The 17446-nt window shown below is 38.6% G+C and overlaps 1 long non-coding RNA gene across 1 annotated transcript in view; it reads right to left on the bottom strand.

Annotated features, from left to right (window-relative positions):
• Positions 1-14336, bottom strand: part of LOC309846997 — a 52265-nt gene extending 37929 nt beyond the window's left edge. Inside the window, exon 1 of the long non-coding RNA XR_014302246.1 lies at positions 14260-14336. This is a non-coding gene — a long non-coding RNA (uncharacterized lncRNA). The remainder of the gene's footprint in view (positions 1-14259) is intronic.
• Positions 14337-17446: the final 3110 nt, after the last annotated feature.

Below are 17446 nucleotides of genomic sequence, written 5' to 3' on the forward strand. Positions count from 1 at the left end.
AATGCAATATTTACTCCTAACTTTTATGAGTTTTAAAATTTTATCTCTTAAGTTTAGGTCTGTAATTCCCTTTGAATCAAATTTTCTATGTGGTAGAGATCAAATCTCTTCTTTTGTTTGTGAATATCCCAACACCATTTGTTGAAAAAAATACTATTTCCCTCATTAAATTGTCTTGGCACTTTTGTGGAAAATCAATTGACCATAAATGTGAGGTTATGCTTCTAGATTTTAAAATTCTATTTTATTTATCTATCTACCCTTATAGATATACACACATTGCCTTGACTACTGATTACCATAGCTTTGTGTGTGTGTGTGTGTATGTGTGTTTTAAATTAAGAAGTATGAGTCTTCTAACTTGGCTTTTCTTTTTTCAAGGTTTTTTATTTTTTTTTTGGCTATTCTGGATCCCTTGCATTATTATGTAAATTGTAGGATCAATTTGTCACCAGCTGAAATTTTGACATGGATAGTGTTGAATCTATTGATTGATTGATTTGGGAAGTATTGCCATCTTAACAATACTAAGTCTTCTAATCTGAACAGGGGATGTCTTTCCATTTATTTAGGTTTTCTTTCTTTCTTTTTTTAAAAAAATATTTTATTTATTTACTTGACAGAGATCACAAGTAGGCAGAGAGGCAGGCGGGGGGGGGGGGTGGGTGGGTAGCAGGCTCCCTGCTGAGCAGAGCCCGAGATGGGGCTTGATCCTGGGACCCTGGAATCATGACCTGGAGCCAAAGGCAGAGGCTTTAACCCACTGAGCCACCCACGTGCCCTAGGTTTTCTTAAATTAAAAAAATGTTTTTATAGTTTTCAGAGTATACATTTTCCATTTACTTTTTTAAAGTTATGCCCAAGGCTTTGAGTGACACACTGGATCAGATGGACTTCACAGGTATATATGGAACATTCCATCCTAAAGCTATAGAATATACATTCTTCTCTAGTGCACATGGAACATTCTCCAGTATAGATCACATACTGGGTCGCAAATCAGGTCTCAATGGATACCAAAAGATTGGAATTATTCCCTGCATATTTGTACCACAATGCTTTGAAATTTGAACTCAATCACAAGAAGAAATTTGGAAGTAATTCAAATACTTGGAGGTTAAAGAGCATCCCACTAAAAAATGAATGGCTGAACCAGGAAATTAAAGAAGAATTTTAAAAAGTTCATGGAAACAAATGAAAATGAAAACACAAGAGTTCAGAACCGTTGGAATGCAGCAAGGGTGGTCCCAAGAGGGAAGTGCATAGCAGCAACACAAACCTTTCTCAAGAAATAAGAAAAGCCTCAAATACAAAACCCAACCATACACCTAAAGTAGTTGGAGAAAGAACAACAAATAAAGCCTCAACCAAGTGGGAAACAGGAATTAGTAAAATTTGTGCAGAAGTCAATGAAATGGAAATCAAAAGAATAATAGAACAGATCAACAAAACTAGTAGCTTGTTCTTTGAAAGAATTAGTAAGATTAATAAACCCCTAGCCAGATTTATCAAAAAGAAAAGGGAAAGGACCCAAATTAATAAAATCATGAATGAAAGAGGGGAGAAAATGACCAACACCAAGGAAATACAAGCAATTATAAGAACATATTATAACCAACTACATGCCAAGAAACAGGCAGTCTGGAAGAAATGGATGCATTCCCAGAAACATATAAACTATCAGAAAATGAATAGGAAGAAATAGAAAACCTGAACAGACACGTAACCAGAAATGAAACTGAAGCAGTAATCAGAAATCTCCCAACAAAGAGTCCAAGCTTGGATATACTCCCAGGGGATTTCTACCAAACACTTAAAGAAGAATTAATACCTATTTTTCTGAAGCTGTTTTGAAAAAAAAAGAAAGAAGAAAGAAATGGAAGGAAAACTTCCAAATTCATTTTATGAGGCCAACACCACCTTGATCCCAAAACCAGACAAAGACCCCATCAAAAAGGTGAATTACAGATCAGTATTCCTGATGAACACTGATACCAAAATTCTCACCAACATACTAACCAATAGGATCCAATAGTACATTAAAAGGATTATTCACCACAACTAAGTAGGATTAATTCCTGTGCTGTAAGAGTGGTTCAACATCCATAAATCAATCAATATTATATATCACATTAATAAAAGAAAGGACAAGAACCATATGATCCTTTCAACTGATGCAGAAAAAGCATTTAACAAAATACAGCATCCTTTCTTGATTAAAACTATCCACAGTGTAGTAATAGAGGGAACATCCCTCATTATCATAAAAGGAATCTATGAAAAGCCCACACCAAATATCATTCTCACTGGGGAAAAACTGAGAGCTTTTCCCCTAAGGTCAGGACATGGGAGGGATGGTCCCTGTCACCACTGTTGTTCAACATAGTACCAGAAGTCCTAGCCTCAGCAATCAGACAACAAAAAGACATAAAAGGCATCTGAATTGGCAAAGAAGTAAAACTCTCACTCTTTGCGGATGACATGATACTGTATGTGGAAAATCCAAAAGATTCCACCCCAAAATTGCTAGAACTCATATAGGAATTCAGAAATGTGGCATGATATAAAATCGATGTGCAGAAATCATTTGCGTAAGATAACTTGGAATAAACCTAACCATAGAGGTAAAGGACCTGTAGTCTAAAAGATTTTATTTGTTTATTTGACAGACAGAGATCACAAGTAGGCAGAGTGAGAGAGAGGAGGAAGCAGGCTCTCTGCCGAGCAGAGAACCTGACACGGGACTCGATCCCAGGACCCTGAGACCATGACCTGAGCCACCCAGGCGCCCAAGGACCTGTAGTCTAAAAGTACAAAACATTTATGAGTGAAATTGAGGTAGACACAAAGAAATGGAAAAACATTCCATGGTCATGGATTGAAAGAATAAATATTGTTAAAGTGTCTACACTACAGAGCAATCACATTCATTGCAATCCCTGTGAAAATATCACCCACTTTTTTCACAGAGCTGAAACAAATAACCCTAAAATTTGTATGGAACCACAAAAGACCCTGAAGAGCCAGGGGAATGTTGAAAAAGAAAAGCAAAGCTGGTGGCATCACAATGCCAGACTTCAAGCTCTATTACAAAGCTGTAATCATCAAGACAGTATGATACTGGCACAAAAACAGACACAGATCAGTGGGACAGAATGGAGAACCCAGAAATGGGCCCTCAACTCTACAGTCAACTACTCTTTGACAAAGCAGGAAAGAGTATCCGATGGAAAAAAGACAGCCTCTTCAATAAATGGTGTTGGGACAGCCACATGCAGAAGAATGAAACTGGACTATTGTCTTACACTATACACAAAGATAAATTAAAAATAGATGAAAGACCTAAATGTGAGACTGGAATCCATCCAAATCCTAGGGAAGAGCACAGGCAGCAACCCCTTTGACCTCAGCTGCAGCAACTTCTTGCTAGACACATCTGCAAAGACAAGAGAAACAAAAGCAAATATGAACTATTGGGACTTCATCAAGATAAAAAGCTTTTGCACAGCAAAGGAAATAGGTAACAAAACTAAAAGTCACCCTAAGAAATGGAATAAAATATTTGCAAATGACCTATCAGTTAAAAGGCAAGAATATAAAGAACTTAGCAACTTCAATACTTAAAAAACAAACAGTCCAGTCAAGAAATGGGCAAAAGACATAAACACACATTTCTCCAAAGAAGACATACAGATTGCCAACAGACAAATGAAAAAGGCTGAACGTCACTTGACATCAGGGAAATAAAAATCAGTACCACAAAGAGATACCACCTCACATCAGTCAGAATGGTAAATATTAACAACTCTGGAAACAACAGGTGTTGGCGAGGATGCAGAGAAAGAGAACTCTCTTACGTTATTGGTGGGAACTCAAGCTGGTATAGCCACTATGGAAAAAGAATGGAGGTTCCTCAGGAAGTTAAAAATAGAGCTACCCAACAACCCAGCAATTGCACTACTAGGTATTTACCTTAAAGATATAGATGTGTAGTGATCTGAAGAGGCACCTACACTCCAGTGTTTATAGCAGCAATGTACACTATAGCCAAACTGTGGAGGGAGCCCAGATGTCTACTGACAGATGAATGGATAAAGAAGATATGGTATTTATATACAATGGAATATTACTCAGCCATCAAATAGGATGAAATCTTAACCATTTACATCGATATGGGTGGAACTGGAGGGTACTCTGCTGAGTAACATAAGTCAGTCAGAGAAAGACAATTATCATATGGTTTCACTCATATGTGGAATATAAGAAATAGCACAGAGGATCATAGGGGAAAGGAGGAAAAACTAAATGGGAAGAAATCAGAGAGGGAGATGAACCATGAGAGATAATTTTAACTCTGGGAAACAAACAGGATTGCTAGAGGGAAGGGAGTAGGTAACAGGCATTAAAGAGGGCACATGTGGCTGTGATGAACACTCTCTTAATGCAACTGATGGATTACTGAACTCTACATCTGAAACTAATGATGTACTCTATGTTGGCTAATTGTATTTAAATTTTAAAAACTTATGCCTAAGTATTCTTTTTGATGTTACTAGGAATGGAATTATTTTCTGAATTTTGGTTTTGGATTGATCATTGCTAGTGACTAGAAATACAAATAACTTTTTGTATGTTGATCCTGAAACCTAGCTGAACTTGATCATGAATCCAAATAATTTTTTAGTCCCATCACTCCTCAGAAGGCTTGGCCCTAAGTTCAGGTCTACCTTTTACCCTGTCCTACCCAGTATTCCCATGCTGTTTTAACATCCAGGGTGGAGGACTATTCCTAGACATTGGGCTACAGAGCCATGGGTGAGTTGCTAGCTGGGAGATAGGCTGATTTATAACTTCTATATATTTCAATGTGCTATGTGGTCTCCATTTGTAGTTTTTTTCTTGGATCCCACATATCACAAGGATGGGCTTATTTTCTGTCAAAAACTCTACTGCCTTACCACTCTCACCACTATCCATTTGCTTCTAGTCTAATGCATAATATTCTATTATTAGAACATTCATTGTCTCTGGTTAAGGCATTATTCCTGTAAGACTCCCCTTTGTCAGGTACAGATTGTTGAAATGAGTTTGGAGGACTGACCACTTGTCAGGCACAGTGCAAAGTAATGTGATTAAACAATGAGAGTGTCTTTTTGAGGGGAAGGAGGAGGAATCATGATCAGAGTAGCTATAATGCCTGTCCCTTTTTAAATGGAAGAAATATAAGGTAAACTTTGTTCCTTAAAATCTTATTTGAAGAGAAATCTAGGATTTTCTCCAAAATGATTTTTTCCTACCCATTTTATTTTCCTTTTTTAAAAAATTATTTTTATGATGTATTAAATTGAACCATTTACTTGCGGTGTGCTAGTTAAGACAATTTCCTTAGCATTTGCTGAATGATTTGGCAGGCTAGACATCCTAGAGCTAAATTGTAAAATCCCATTAAAACCTAGTCATATAAAAATAAAAGATGCTGCCTGGTGCACTCCATGACACGTTATGGTGAGGTCTCATCATGTTACAATAACAAATGTCAAGAAGAAATGACTACTGTGTAAAAGAATATGATGAAGAAAAAGGAGTATATTAGTGATGCAGCCAAATGCATTTAATTAAATCCCATGTCCAAATTAGTTCCCTGATTGGCATGTAAAAAGAAAACATGTTTACTGTGATAGTTCAAGTAGCACAGTTGTTGTTTTAGCATTCAGGCCTTTTTAGCCTCTCTCTCTCCCTCCCTCTCCTTCTCTTTGTCTCTCATCCAGTTTCTTGCCACCTCAAGGATGAAGTAGGTATTCCTGAAGGTACTCATCACTCAGGTGGAGAAGCATGCTCACATGGGTAAGTAGTTCCCCAGGTTACAACCTAGTAAAGAGCAAAGCTGGAATCAAGTGAGGTCAGGATAATTCCAGAGTCTGTACTCTTTCCTCTCTGCCATTTGTTGGCAAAGTATAACCCACAGGCCGAATCTGGCTCGCTCCCTGTTTTTGTATAGTCCACAAGCTAAGAATGGTTATTATATTTTTAAATGGTTGAAAACAATTAAAAGAATAATATTATATTCCAAATATTATATTTTGTATGAGAAAATCATAAAAGTTGAAATTTAGTGTCTATATATAATGCATTAATGGAACATGGCCACATCCATTCATTTATGTGTTGTCTACACTGCAGTTGTGGAGTTGAGTAGTTACAGCGGAATTTGTATGGCTGGCAAAGCCAAAAACATTTACTCTTTGACCCTTTATGGAAAATGATTGACTATAACACCCCACACATTCTAAGTTAAACATTAAAATGGGGGCACCTGGGTGGCTCAGTGGGTTAAGCCTCTGCCTTCGGCTCAGGTCATGATCTCAGGGTCCTGGGATCAAGCCCCACATAGGGCTCTCTGCCCGGCAGGGAGCCTATTTTCGCCTCTCTCTCTGCCTGCCTCTTTACTTACTTGTGATCTCTTTCTGTGAAATAAATAAATAAAATCTTAAAAAAATAAAATAAATTGAAGGCTGGGGTCCAGGGATTTGTATATTTTTAATAAATCCTCAATGTCATTTTGAACACGTCTCAAAGTAATTATTATTACTACGTTATATCATGGTTATTTGTGTATTTCCTTCCTTTTCCCATCAGGCCTTGAGGGCTAGCACTATGGTGAAGTACTTTTGAATGAATGAAGGAGGGTGAAGTTCACATATGGATTCATTAGGCATAAAGTTCTGAGTTTCTACCATATGCCAGGTACTTGTCAGTGATAAAACAGAATACCTCCAGTCTGAGGAGACAAGTAAAAGGGCTTTGGTAAAGCTACATGCTAAGAGGCTTATTTTAATTAAGTAGAATAATACTTGCTATTCGTAATGTTAACTCTAAGATCCTTGTGTTAGAAGGTAGAAGAGGTTCAGTAAAGTATTCTTCTGAGCAGGTATTTTGAGACAGAAAAAACAAAGCAAGGTACTTCATACCATTTACACAGAGTTTTTTTAGGATAACTTACTGACAAAGGGGATCGGGCTGACAGATGATTCAGTGGTGTTTTCTACCCTCATTCTTTGCCCAGTCCAGACCTTAATCCCCGGCTTTTGTGGAGTGAGGGGCATGGTGGTACGGTCACAGGTAGTTATCTAAAGTGGAGCCCTCTGCATGACACTTTACGGAAGATCAGAACAAGCCTTCCCACATTCCAGTTAGGATATACATTAACCTCCACTGGGGTCTGGAGCACATAAGCCTGACAGTTCATTGCGTGGGCATGAACGAGGTGCAGAACCAAAGATGGACTCAGTGTGTTTGGCACTCTAAGAGCCTTCCAGTGTCAAAGCTTAAATTTCTTTGGTTCCATTAAAGTATTAGATGTATCTTATAAAATGTAAGGTTTATAACATTGGTAGTACAAAACTAAGCTATAATGTATAGGAAGCATTAGAACTTGGGGGCCAGAAAACAGGGTGTTATCCATATGGTAATCCTCCCTTATCTGGGTTTTGCTTTCTATGGTTTTAATTATTCTGCTGTCAGCCACGGTCCAGAAGCAGGTGATCTCCTTTCTGACTTACTGACTGACAGTCAGTAGTAGACTAACACTAGGTCACAAGGCCTGTGTAGTTCACTTCACTTTATCACGTTGGCATTTTATCATCTCACATCATCATCATTTATTGGAATGTGAGTACATTCCAATAAAATATTTTGAGAGAGGGAGACCACATTCACGTAACTTTTAGTACAGGATATTGCTATAATTGTTTTATTTTATTATTATTGTTAACCTACTGTGCCTGATTTATAAATTAAACTGTGTCATAGGTACATATGTTTGTATAGGGGGAAAAAACAATATACAGTGACCCTTGAACAACATGGGGTTAGGGGCATCAGCCCCCCGTACAGTTGAAAATCTGCCTAAACTTTTAACTTTCCCAAAACTTAACTAATAGTGGGGAGCCTGGGTGGCTCTGTCAGTTAAGCATCTGATTCTTGATTTTGTTTCAGGCCATAATCTCAGGGTCATAAGATTGAGCCTCTTCTTGGGCTCTAAACTCAGTTTGGAGTCTGCTTATCCAGCTCTGTCTGCTTTCCCCGCCCACACTCTCTCTCATTCATTCTCAAATAAATAAATAAATAAATAACATCTTTAAAAAACCTTAACTACTAGGCTACTGTTAGACTGGAAGCCCTAATTGATAAACAGTTGATTAACACATATTTTGAGGTGATATATACTATATACTGTATTCTTAAAATAAAGGAAGCTAGAGAAAATAAACTAATGAAAATCATATGGGAGAAAAAAATGTGCTTACAGTACTGTACTATATCAAAAAAACAACTTGCATATAAGTGGATTTATGCAGTTCAAACCCATGTTGTTCAAGGGCCAACTCTATAGAGGGTTTGGTACTATCCACAGTTTCAGGCATCCACTGACTGTCTTAGAAAGTATCCCCCACAGGTAAGGGGGGATACCGTATTTAGAATGGAATGGTGAAATGGTGTGACTCCTTGGGACTTCTTTGTACAGCTGTTGTCTGCCTATAAGGAATGAAACAGACAGATGTCATTATATCATAGATAGAACCAGATAGAGCCCATTTTCACTTTAATAGGAAGGTGTCTGAAGATAATTTTCATACTTAGAATTATTATGGTATGTGCAATGTAGTGTTGAATAAATGTAATGGATTTTTAAAGTATTTTTAGAATTTGGACTTGATTATAATTTTCTAGGAATGGTTTAAAGCCCCTTTTGTGGATATATACTACATATTAGAATGGGAAAATAAATTTTCGATTCTAATAGTGCCTCCATATTTTGGTCATGGAAGGAGTAGCTGTTACCACATTGCCAAAGCAAAGCCAATTTTTGAGAAATAGTAGCTCATTTCATAAAGAGCTGAAAGTAGAAAATTAGAATGTTGTTACCAAAAAAAACCCCCAAAACAACAACAACAACAAAAGCCACTGGGGTCCCTGGATGGCTCGGTAGGTTAAACGACCAAATCTTGATTTCAGCTCAGTTCATAATCTCAGGGTCCCAGGATTGGGCCCTGCATTGGACTCCATGATCAGCATAGAGTCTGCTTAACCCTCTCCCTCTGTTTCTCTTCCTGCTTGCTCTCTCTCTCTCAAATAAATAAAATCTTTTAAAAATCCACACCCAAAACCCAACTTTAAAAAGACCATTTTTTCCTGTAGACTCGTGTATTGGCTATTTATTTTTTCCTTAATTGCATACTTTATTTTTTTAATTATTTAAATTTTATTTTATTTTTTCAGTGTTCCAAGATTCATTGTTTATGCACCACACCCAGTACGCCATGCAATACATGCCTTCCTTAATGCCCACCATCAGGCCCTCCCAACCCCCATCCCCCTCCCCTCCAAAATCCTGTTTGTTTCTCAGAATCCACAGTCTTTCATGGTTTGTCTCCCCCTCCAATTTCTCCCAACTCACTTCTCCTCTCCTTTACCCAATGTCCTCCATGTTATTGCTTATGCTCCACAAGTAAGTGAAACCATATGATAATTGACTCTCTCTGCTTGACTTATTTCACTCAGCATATCTCCTCCAGTCCCGTCCATGTGATACAATGTTGGGTATTCATCCTTTCTGATGGAGGCGTAATACTCCATTGTGTATATGGACCATATCTTCTTTATCTATTTGTCTTTGAAGTACATGTTGGCTCTTTCCACAGTTTGGCAACTATGGCCATTGTTGTTATGAACATTAGGGTACAGATGGCCCTTCTGTTCACTACATCTGTATCTTTGGGGTAGATGCCCAGTAGTGCAGTTTCAGGGTCATAGGATAGCTCTATTTTAAATTTCTTCAGGAATCTCCACACTGTTTTCCTAAGTGGCTGCACCAGCTTGCATTCCCACCAACAGTGTAAGAGGGTTCCCCTTTCTCCACATCCTCTCCAACACTTGTTGTTTACTGTCTTGTTGATTTTGGCCATTCTGACTGGTATAAGGTGGTATCTCAATGTGGTTTTGATTTGAATCTACCTGATGTCTAATGATGATGAACATTTTTTTATGTTTCTGTTAGCTACTTCTTTGGAGGAGTGTCTGTTCATGTCTTCTGCCCATTTTTTATGTGATTATCTGTTTTTTGGGTGTTGAGTTTGGGGAGTTCTTTATAGATCTTGGATATCAGCCCTTTGTCTATAGTGTCATTTGTGAATATTTTCTCCCATTACATGGGTTGCCTATTTGTTTTGTTGACTGTTTCCTTGGCTGTGCAGAAGGTTTTGATCTTGATGAAGTCCCAAAAGTTCATTTTTGCTTTTGTTTCCTTTTCCTTTGGAGATATGTCTTGAAAGAAATATTAACTATTTATAGCCATGTATAAATTACACAAACTTAGCTCAAAACAACAAGTACTTTTTATCTCATAGTTTCTATATGTCAGGAATCCAGTTATGGATTGGGAGAGAAGTCAGGGTCTCTCACAAGATTACATAGTCAAGGCTGAGCATAGTCATCTATAGAGTCAAGTAAGGCTGGAGAAATCTGCTTTCAGCCTCACTCATATATTTGGTGGCAGGATCCAGTTGCTCATGGGACATTGGACTAAGGGCCTCAGTTCCTCATCTGAAGATGGCCAGAGGTCTCCTCAGTGCTTGGCCACCTGTACCCTTTCACAGGACAGCTCACAACATAACAGCCAGCCTCCATCAGAAAGAGCAAGTGAGAGAGCTAGAAGACAAGTGGGAAATCCAGGTCATGTTGTAACATAATCTCAGAAGTGGTATTCCATTAGTTCTTTATTACAAGTAAGTGATTATCCAGCCAAGCCTCAAGGAGAGGGACTTTGCCCAAGGGCATGTCCACCAAGAGATGATAAAAAAAACAATTGTTTTTTTTTCAGATTACAAAAGTAATACATACAGAGAAAAATTACCTATTTCATTGAGGGGTGCCTGCGTATCACAGGTATCACAGTTGGTTAAGCATCCAACTCTTGGTTTTGGTTCAGGGCATGATCTTGTGGTTGTGAGATCGAGCCCCGTGTCAGTCTCTATGCAGAGCATAGAGTCTGCTTCAGATTCTCTCTCCCTCTCCCTCCCCTCTGCTCCCCCTCCCCTCACTTGCTTGCATGTGCACGCTCTCTCTTTTAAATAAGTAAATACAATCTTTTTTAAAAAATTACTCATTGAGAAACACCATGCATTGATAATGTATTTATCAAGTACCTACTATGTGCCAGGCATGGGGCAAAACAAAACAAGGAAGTTTCCCTGTCTTCCTGTTGCTTATATTCTGGAGAGCCTGAAGCATTTAGGATCTTACAGCAGGGCTGGGTATACAAGAAGGTTCTCAAAGATGTTAGTTATTTTTATTTTTGCAGAGTAGACATCCTGTCACAGAAATAAAGCCAAGCTACCCAGTCTGTGGCATCTCTAATTCTATTGTAAACAGATATGATTGGCTTAACCAGAGCGGAAATGGCCTTTCTTTCACTTACGGTTGAAAGAAGCTATTCATAATAGTTTGCTACACTACACGCTGGTAACTGACTTTTTCGTATTTGTATTTTTAAAGTGTCCTTTGCTAAGAACAAAAAAACCAAAAAACCAAAAACAACCTATAACAAAAACCACTAAAGAGTCCCACAGAACTAGCAGTGCTGGTAGTTTTCCTGGAGCGTCCTCATGACCACCCTATCCTTTTGTACTACGTGTGCCGAGTTGACCTAATGTCTTCCAGCTCTGAATGAGTTTAATTGCTTCTTTTCTGGATGCATCTTTCAGTCTCTCAAGTGTGCTTTAAAAAATGGGCTTCTTGAACTACAAATAAGATTTCAAATGTGTGCCTGGTTATGCCAGTATTCTGCTGTTGCTTTCTCTAATTAATATTCCAAATCTCAAAAACTGTCTCAAGATTTTAATTGACTTTTGTCACCTTCGTCTCATTCAAGTACTATGCTGGCCATTCCTGTACATTATTAATAAACCATGCATATGGTGCTTTTTCTCCCCCTGCCTAACGTGTAGCTCTTTCTTTGCTTTGAATGACAGTCAAAGGATAATTTATTGTACTGGGCTTCCAACACCCCTAAAGTCAGCTGTAGCTTGTTCTACTAATTAGAGAAAACCTTTAATTGAAACAGTTACTTACTTGTGAGAAGAGACATAGCTTATTTGTCCAGTACATAGATTCCTTCATATACTATCTAACCAACCAACCCCTCTACACCACTGAGAGAAGTATCCTAACAACTCTGAGTTATACAATATTTTTATAAAAATGTTGATTTAATCTCCTAGATTTAGAAATACATATATATTTTCCAAATATAATAAAAGGGTAAGAATTTTGATGACTATAGTAGTTGTTCATTAAAATGGATTCTTTGAAAGCATTCTTTAAAATACTTGGCTAGGGGCACCTGGGTGGCTCAGTGGGTTAAGCAGCAGCTCAGGTCATGATCCTGGAGTCCCGAGATCGAGTCCTGCATCTGGCTCCTTGCTCAGCAGGGAGTCTACTTCCCCTTCTGATTTCTCCCCTCTCATGCTCACTCCTCTCTCTCATTCTCTCTCTCTCAAATAAATAAAATGTTTTTTAAAAAAATACTTGGCTGAAGTTCTTCCATTCATCATTCTCTGTTATTAATGTCACTGATACTGCTGAATTAAATTTATCCTAGACCCTTTCCAAGAAATTGCACATGAGTTGCCACCAAATTAATATCATTGGTACAGTGGTAGTTGTCCATCTGAAGCCTGTTGATTTTCTCCGTGGATGGATCTACCCATGAGACTACCCATGAGATATTGAACATCTGTTCATAGCAATGTTGACCTTTTCCTGTTCAAACAGAGCATTTTTATAAATCTTATAAATTTTATAAATCTTTATAATTTCATATACCCATCAGAAAGTGGTAGCATAACTAATTTCTACTCAGATCTCCTAGGTGCATAAAAACTCCTGTACATGCAGTTGCTTCCATAACGAATGAAAAAAAAGCATCATGAGAAGGATCACTGAAGGAGACACACCTAATTCCTCTAGAGCTATTTTCCTCTCAGTTCTCAGAACACTGGAGTCTAAAGATAGCAGAATCACAAGAATAAATATTGGGAGGTTGTTATCTTTCAGGCTAGGTGGTGATAGCTAGAGGAAAGTGAATGGATTTTCAGGAAATTATCTGGATGTTTTGGGTATGCCGGTCATCTTCCTCCCCAGTACATGCTGAGCCACCCAATAATGATATTTTCGTGTGGCCTCTGACACACTTACTTTTTTCTTGCCATTATCCCATCCTTCTTTTAGGGATTCTCAGCTCCAAATCCAAGGCACTTCTGAAATAGCTATTCATCCTTGTACCGGTCATGTACCTGCTCCCCTTCAGATCTGCTCCATCCTTCCCTCTGCTCTGTTCGGTGTCCAGATTTATGACCCCTGTAAATGATATTTCCCCAACTTCCCTGACAAGTGGCTTCTGGCTGAGTTTGGCCACTGAAAGGCACTGGAAGGGGACTGGAGGTAAGGAGGAGGGGATAAGCCAATGTATTTTCCTTTCTCTCTTTCTACCTGTGGTGGAGATATAACTACTGGCTATATCTCCTGCACAGTTCCTGCTGTCTGTGGGATACCCCTTCCCTCTTTGGTCCAATATCCCATTGAGTAGCTCCAGCTTTTGGGCTCCAGTAACACCATGTACTCTCTTTGTGCCACCTGTTCTAGAGTAATAGTTGTTTTCTGATATTGCAAATCTTGGGGTGGCTTCACTGTTCTCTGTTTAGCTTTTCAGCTCATCTAACCTTTTGTAGCTAGTTGTTTGTATTAATTTTTTTTCAAAGTTCCTGACATGAAGACTTCTGCTTCTGGAAAGATAGAATAACATATTTTATCCTTTTCTACTCTAAGTAAAAGCCCTAGACATAATGTAATGTAATATAATATTATATGATGTATATTATAAATATAAATTCTATATTATATAATTATTATTATACTATAGCATATTATAAATTTAAAACAAATATAAGAAGACTATGAAAGGTGGCCAGAAGGCAGACTGGCTAGGGACCTCAGGACCCAAATAACGACATGGGTTTTCTTTTTTAACTCATATGTCTCAGACCATGCTGAAAAAACCAGCAGTTCCAGACCACTGAGACAGATCAAATGAGTCCTAGCAAAAACCTGCTTTCTTTAACCAAAGGACCAGGAAAAGGGTAACCTAACAAGACTGAAAACGTTTAGAAAGCAATAGCTGTAAAGAAAAAATTATTGCCCTACCCTTATCTCCGTCTCCACTGATGGTATGAGGAGCTGAGCCCCAACCTCGCCAGGCTGTCACCGAGGTGCCACACACAGAGCTCCAAGATGCAGGAAACAAAAAATGGTATAGCTGAAAGATGAAGTGGACAAACCCACAATTACACCTGAAAAGTTAATGGGGGGATGAGCTACACAGAAAATCAGTAAGGATATAGAAGAACTCAAAACCACCAACCACCAGAACCAAAACGACATTCCTAGAACACACCACCTGACAAGAACAGAATACACACTTCGTGAGTGCCCATGGTACATATGCCAACATAAGCCACATGTTGGGCCATACAACAAACTTAACAAATTTAGAACTGGAACCATACAGAGCATGTTCTTCAACCACAAAAGAATCAGACTAGATATCAATATCAGAAAGATAAAGAAAAATCTCCCAGCACTTGAAGACTGAACAACATACTTCTAACTAATCCATGGGCCAGAAGGGAAGTCACAAGGGAAATTTAAAAGAAAAAACAAAGGTACCTGGGTGGCTCAATCAGTTAAGCAGTTATGTGTCTGCCTTCAGCTCAGGTCCCACTGGGATCGAGCCCTGCATCGACTGGGCTTCCTGCTCAGGGGGGCAGCCTGCTTCTCCCTCTTCCTCTGCCCCTCCCTTCCCCCCGTCTCATGCTCGCTCTCTCTCAAATAAATAAAATCTTTTTTAAAAAGAGAACATTGCACTCAATGCAAGACTTCATGTTGAATTTATGGGACATAGAAAAATCAGCAGTGAGAGGAAAATTTATAGCATTAATTCTTGTATTAGGAAGGAGGAAGGTCTCAAACCTGTAATCTAAGCTCTCTTTTCAAGAACCAGGATCTAAGAGCAGTCAGTAAAGGGACTGTTGGTGAAGATCATGGCTGGCTTAAAGGAAACTAAGAAGGAATGGTGAAGCATCCCAAGTGTAGCAGTGGGAGAAAGTTCACCCTTTATGCCTGAAGACACAAAAAGAGGGAGTTTCTACAGAAAGCTGGTGAGAGCTACAGCTTTATGATAAGGTGACCTGGAAGGAACTTGGCATTTGCTTGAGTAATGCAGCACTGTCAACATGTGGGAAGGGCGTCAAGGAAATAAATACCCTGGTTTCTTTCTGTCCTCTGATCTTCCATGGGGCTGCCCATTGACTGAACCCAGAAGGAAGCCAGAAGGAAAGGGATATTTGGTCTGCCAAGGCCTCCCAGAGCATAGAATAGGGTGAACAATGATGACAGATGGGTCTGGAGGAACAAAAGGAGAATATCTGGAACTTCTTTCAAGGTTATTCAGGAAGTTCAACTATAAGTCAAGTATTTTCTAGAAAATCCTCTAAACTATTTTGATAAGTAAGGGAGTTATTTGTCATCATCAAACATGTTAGGGATTTGAATAGAGATGTTAGAGATGTGAAAATAATGGCTTCATTTATATCCATCCTTCCCCCCCCCCATACATCATCAACAATCTATGAAGAAAATATTGCTAAGCAATGATAGACATTAGCTTGGACCTGGCAATGTCATCAGTAGATTAATTAATTTGTCAGCTCTTCCCTTTTCTCACTGGGTAACCTTGGGCAAGTTAGTTAACCTCTCTGAGCTTCTGTTTACTCATCTACAAAATAGATGAGATAATATCTACTTCCAAGAATAGTCGTGTAGTTAGAGAATTAAATGAAAGATGCATGTGAAGGCACCTGCTAGGAACTCAATACATTTTGATTGAATTTGAATCACAAATCCCAAATTAGTGGCTTTAAAATTCACGAAGGAAGGCCACAAGTTAGAATTAAGAGTGAATTTTTAAAAAGAGAAGAAAATCTGTGTTTAGACTGTTAATGTCATCTATCACTCAATCCACAATTATGATAATATGATCAGCAAACTATTCTCTATTGAGGGATTTTTACCACATTTTGATTACAAATGTGAAATCTTACCTGGATTCAGCTCATATTAGGAATTCAATGAATCTTAATTTATTATCTGATAACACGACCAAAAAAAAAAAAAAAAAAAAACCACCCGAGTCCCTCAGTTAGGATGCTGGTTATATCACGAGTCTGTACTCTACCCCTCTAGTCAAAGATGAGCATCACTGGCGAGTGTCAGCTATAGGGAAGCCTGAGGTGCATCTCTTCGCAGCCCCTTTAAACAGGTTGCCGTGGTAACATTCACAATCACAAATTCTTAATAGAGACTACTGAGGACGTGAGGGAAAAGTAAATACTGCAGGTAGAGCTTTGATTCAAAAGTAGTTTAATTCCTGCAGTATTTGCCAGCTTTCCTTTTCGGTTGCAAGCTCAGATTTGGTTATATAAATGTTTATCAATTTTAGCAATCTTTGTTTCTATTAATTATCTTTTTATTGGCATACTTGTCAAGAACAAACCAGCTGTACAATTCTAATAGGCAGGTGTATTTTATACATGAGAATTACCCTGCTGGGTCAGAGCCCACACTCCTTGTAACTTGCTTGTGACAGAAGTCCCTAGAATCATATCAATTGCTTTTTCTTCCTAAGTAATTTTAAGACACCCAAGGCTCTGGTACTACCAGATTTTTTTGTTTGTTTGTTTTAAACAAAGAAATGAGATGTAAGGGATCATCTAACTTTTGATGGTCAAAATTTTTAGCAGCAGAACATGGCCCCTCTGCGTACACACATACACAAAATCTTGCACAACCCATCACATAATTATAAGCACCATGAAAGCAGGAACTTCATTAATTCTACGTGCTCTCTATCCCTGAATGCCTGAAACAGTGGCTGCCACACAGACAATAAGTTTTCTATGTGGTTTAAAGCAGGGATCAGCACATGTTTTCCAGAAAGGACCAGGTAATAAGTATTTTAGGCTTTATGGGCCATACAATCTCTGTCACAACTATTCAGCTCAGCTGTTATAGCCGAAGTAGATGTAGACAACATGGTTTTGGCTGTTCCAGTAACTTTCCATAAAACACTATTTACAAAATCAGGCAAAAGGGGGCGCCTGGGTGGCTCAGTCAGTTAAGCATCTGCCTTTGGCTCAGGATTCTGGGATGGAGTCCTGCATCAGGCTCCTTTCTTGGGGGTTGGGAGAGGGTGAGGGAGGGGTCCTGCTTCTCCCCTCTGCCTGCTGCTCCCCTTGCTTGTTCTCTCTCTGGCAAATAAATAAAATCTTAAAAA

Source organism: Mustela nivalis (genome assembly GCF_964662115.1).
Source record: "Mustela nivalis genome assembly, chromosome: 1".
Lineage (NCBI taxonomy): Eukaryota > Metazoa > Chordata > Mammalia > Carnivora > Mustelidae > Mustela > Mustela nivalis.